The sequence below is a fragment of the Cannabis sativa genome, chromosome 7 (genome assembly GCF_029168945.1).
Source record: "Cannabis sativa cultivar Pink pepper isolate KNU-18-1 chromosome 7, ASM2916894v1, whole genome shotgun sequence".
Classification (NCBI taxonomy): Eukaryota; Viridiplantae; Streptophyta; class Magnoliopsida; order Rosales; family Cannabaceae; genus Cannabis; species Cannabis sativa.
The window spans coordinates 55762796-55768131 of NC_083607.1; the positions used below are offsets into that span (position 1 = coordinate 55762796).

General features: G+C 29.1%; 1 long non-coding RNA gene across 1 annotated transcript; it reads left to right on the top strand.

Moving 5' to 3' along the window:
• The first annotated feature begins 2390 nt into the window (after window positions 1–2390).
• LOC133029238 (uncharacterized) lies at window positions 2391–3467 on the top strand. The gene is made up of 2 exons (XR_009683387.1): window positions 2391–2656; window positions 3293–3467. It is a non-coding gene; the product is annotated as an uncharacterized LOC133029238 (long non-coding RNA).
• Window positions 3468–5336: the final 1869 nt, after the last annotated feature.

The following is a 5336-nucleotide window of genomic DNA, read 5'->3' on the forward strand; positions in this document are numbered from 1 at the left end:
CGCATGTGTAAGGATACCTTTTACAATCTTTAGCTTACATGCAGTTCATGTAATTTATAGAAGACATATGGTCTGTATGAATGACATCAGTTGTTGACGATATATTGGATCATTATGTGTAGGGCTACATTCTTAATTATTATGCTACAAAACATAGAATCAGGTAGTCTATTGATTGCATTGAATTAGATAATTTCGATGATGGAATTCATAATTTGAGAGGAACAGTTGTGTGGACTGAAAATGTAAAAGTAAATTTCGAGGACGAAATTTCTTCAAGTAGGGGATAATTGTAATATCCTCTTTCTTGAAAGGGTAATTTTGTAATTTTTTTCCTTTTGTCGGTACTTTGTTAATTTGCATATTAAGAAAATTTATTAAACATATGAGAATGTTGAGTAAATAATTAAATACTTGTGATAATTTAATTATTTATTTTGTGCATATTATTATTGTGGGTATAACAATAATAATTATGTGAATTTATTTTATATTATGGTGTAATATATTTGTTATATTATTGTTGTCATTTTATTAGAGATATAATATAGTAATATTAATAATATTGTTATAGAATGGTGTAATTGTTACATATTTTATTATTATAATAAGTATTAGTAACATCCGTAACAAAATCCCGATAATTGTGGAACTATGAATCGTTCCACAAAATGAGTTTGTTACGATCTTTTATACGATTATTTTGAAGCCTAAAGACCCAAAAAAATTCGTAGGTGAAGAAGTCCTGGAAAGAGAGCGAGAGAGACCGATATAGATTTACATGAAACTTAGAGAGAGAAAGAGAAATTTTGATCTTGAAACACTTAGAGAGTTTCTGGGTTTGTTTGATCGTTTTGAGTAGCTTTTCTACAATCTAAGGAAGCTAATAGTCATGCCCAAACGGGCTAAGAGCAGAGGTTTCGAAATCCACCATTTTCATGCACATTCAAGCATGTTCTTGAGCAATATCGAATTTAAACGTACTTGAACCATTTCTGGGTTTAAAGAACATTGTGTTTAAGCTTATAGGACCCCAAGAATCTGTTTTGACGTGGAGAATCAAAGCTTTAAAGCCCTGAACGAAAATTGCCATTGTTGGACTCCATTTTTAAAGGTACACCGGCAACGAAGAAGACAACGATGTTGGACCGTATTATTTGGTGATTTATGGTCGGCTTGAGGTTCTAAGCACTGTAGGAAGCTTTTCCAATCAAAATAATGCGTGAAAAGCAATTGTATAAGAAGTTGGAGGCTCGCCGTCGCCGGAGAAGAAGGGCTCGCCGGCGTAACTCCGGCGAAGCTCCGATCAACACCTTCTGAGGTTTATTATTTGGATTTTCTTGGATTTTTGATCTTACTTAGGTATTTCTAGGTCTGCTATGAAGGTTTAGAATTTTCTTGCAATTATTTTATTTATTATGAATTAATTGATTTATTTTATAAATTAATTATGAAAAATAGCTAGGCTTCCCAGAAAATTCTAGAATAATTTTATATGGCTTAATATGGATTATAAAATGTTAGAAATTGATAGATTAGATTTTTGATCGATTTTGTATTTTTCATGAATTATTTATGTTATTTATTAAATTAATTATGAAAAATACTTAGGTTGCTCATAAAAATCTAGATTTATTTTATATGATGGACTATGATATATAAACTGTTATAAAATTGGTAGATTGAATTTTCAGGTGATTATGTATTTTTCATGAATTATTGATGTTATTTCTTATTTTAATTATGAAAAATACCTAGTTTGCTTAGAAAATTCAAAGAAAATTATTTATGACTTATTACAGATTATAAAGTGTATTAGAAGAGTTAGATTCGGTTTTTAATCAATTTTGGTATTTTTCATGAATTTACTTAATTAATGCTTAAGTTAATTATGAAAAATAGTTAAGTGATGCTAAAACAGTAAAATGTATTTTTGTAGTGCTATTTACTATCTATGGTACAAAATAAAAAGGTTCTTATAATTTATTAGTTGCTGTAGGTATTTATTATAATTATTTGTGACTAATTAACTATTTAATTGAGTTTTAGATAAAGTAAATATTAAAAATTGTGTTCACTGTTTGGGAACTGTGAATATGATGTTACAATATAATTCTAGTCTATGAAATAAATTTAAGACTAGGTTGAGATGTTTTGTTATTTTATTTATTTAAATAATTAGTATTTTATATACAGTTTTAAGTGTAAATTAGTACATAAATATGGATAATAAATTGTACGTGTTTCTTGATAGATTAAATATGTTTTATAATCTGTATAAATGATTAAGATATATGCTAGCTTCTGATTTTGGTAAATAATTACATATTTGTATATTTTGTTAATAAATGGTATTTTAGTGAGGTTTCACGTAAAGAGTGTGTGTATGAGTTCATATTTTACGTTAAAAATGTTCGTTTTAGTACATTATATGTGTTGGTGTGAATCATAGTGATAAATGATTGTGTTTAGTGTGTCATGCAAGTGAAATTAACCTACGTGTTGTGTAGTTTGACGTAAGATTTCATTGTTAATCTTAGGTTATGCTTGAATATATTTTAAGTGTTATTGTGTTATTGGATTTAGGATCTTGTTCTCAACAAAGAAACTCGGCAAGAGGTTCGAGGGAGAGAAAAGGATATACTTAGCAACTGAGGTAAGAAGAGTGGACATCTGTGCACAGGGTGTATGTTGAAACATACAAGTTTGTATTATGGGTTTGTATTTGCATGTTTTATTCTATGGTAGATTGTTGTTTTATGCTAATGTTGTTAGTGTGTGATAGTGAAAAGGCTTTTAACTGATTGTGTGAGAATAGCACTTATAAGATAGGTTTTCTGCTGCTGGTGTGAGCATAGCACTACAGGATATATTTTTGGCTGCTTGTATGGGTTTACTTGCAGGTTATCCTATCATGGGTGAGTACAACTTGTGATAAGGGATTTCCCTATTGGATGCCGAGTGTGAGAACAGCACAAGGCAGGGCAAGTTACACTTCATGTCTGATCAACATGAGTGGGAGTAGATTATCGTATATGAGGACAATGTGCGATAAGATACTATATGTTATGTGTGTGAGTATCGCATGCATTAAGATTACACTGTGATATGATGTTGTATTGTATGTGAGAATAATGTGTGATATGACATGTTGTTATATGTATGCAAGTATGGTATGAATTGATTTGATGTTGTGATATTGTTATACTTATGACTATGTTATCTAGTTGGGGGGTTATGTCCTACATAGCTCTTCTTACTGGGCGTTAGCTCACGGGTACTCTGTGTGCAGGTAAAGGCAAAACTATACAGTGAGGGTGGCGAGCTCGAGGCATGGATTACATGTTAGGGGATTGTCACGATGTTTTGGTTTAAAAATATTTCATTTAAGATTATGATTCAAATAGTTTTTGTAAGGCTTTATATTTTAAAGTTATGAATAAATAAATGTTTTGTTTTAAAAATAATGAGATCTCATGCTTAGTTATTTTTTTATTTATTAAAGAAGTCTTTTATTGTCTTTATCTTAAATGGTTTTAAACGCACTAGCTAGTGTGACGTCTCGGGAAATCGGGGCGTTACAAAGACCATATATTTGTTCCATCTTGTTGTATGATCTTAATTTCCATATCAAATGATCATATATCTATAATTCTTGATACATATGAAGTACTTCAGGACATCAATACTAATGAACAAACTTTATACATTAATATTTCTCGAAATACAAAAGAAATAAAAGTTTGTTCTTCAATTAATCAAAAACTCTTCAAGAGTCTATCACAACGTATAATTTACGTATTTATATTGCATAGACAACCATACGTATTTTTCAAACAATAATTTACTTACATGTCTTTATTTCATACAAAGATCTTTGTCATATAGTGCGCGCGACTTTGAATTTATATCACTTAAGACATGTATTAAATTCTTCTAGAATTTTTAGATAAGGCTTATTTCAAATTCTCACTACATTAGGAGCTCCAAATAAATAACCTTTTGTTGCAACATTTATGTGACGCTTATAAATCCTCATAAAATATATTCCAGGCTATAATCAAAGCATGATTATATTTTCTCAATATTTAAGCCTTACTTCAATCAATCTCATGTCTATGCAAACTTTGTACAACAATTCATTATGTACAAATACATATATGCAAATTTCTCATTAGAAATATTTATTTGCACACCCTACAGGTCTTACTTCACTTTATGTGAGTAAATTTGCCTGGATTGCGTCATAATATTTTGGCCAAAAATCAAAATGTAAGTCGATGATTCTCGACAAATCTAATACCATGATCCTTGCTATCTCATGTTAGTTTATTGCATATGCAAACATTCAATATTTATTGTCGACAAAAATGATAATTTCCTCCCATATTGACATAACTTATAGAGATCTCTTTAAATTATATATTTTTCAAATATGTTTATCATTTATAGGTACCTATATAGAATCACTTCAGGGATTCAATTATGATCAAATGTGTTATGTCTAACTTCTTTTGGGAATCTCTTCAAGTATCGTTTTCATCACGGTTATCATTTTAATACTTTATAACATTAAGGTATCTCCATGAGTACCTCTAGATTTAACAACTTCAGGGCAAATCAAATGAACATTTATTAATAATTTCTACATTGTTCATTTACGCTTCAGGCGTTTTCAACTCATTCTATCTCAACTTTGAGTAATATTGATTTGCAGTTGGTATATATCATTTTGAACTATATTGTTCTTATATACTTTGTGCAAGGATCATTTTTCAAAAATTATCATCCCAACTGCTTCTCCCCCCCTGATCGAGAGAATTTTTAAAAATTGTGATATCTAATAATATTAATATACCTGTAGGGATTTCAGTATATCACAATGAATCAATATTTGTTTAAACTCATATATACTATATGACATTGAACTTTAGGTTCAATAAACTTCAGTTTCAAGTTCAATCCTTATGAACTTAATTCATTTCTAAGAATGAGTCATACGTGTATAATTAGAAATACATAAATTTACACATTTTGTAAATGCATGATTATATAATCTTATCACATCGATAAGAAACTATGCAATAAAAATCTAACAATAGCTCAAGATTGTTAAGAAAATATAATTTAAATATTTTCTATGTGCAAATATATGCACATTCTTCTTTTGAGCCTTATAAATAACAATGAGAAGAATCTTCTGGTTCTTCAACAAAATTTAGTCAAATTCTTTGACAATTTATTGCATATGATTGATCATGTCAAAATAATTCAATTAATGAACTTCAGGTTCACTATAATTTGTATTTCAATGAAACTTTCAAAGGTAATGTAAA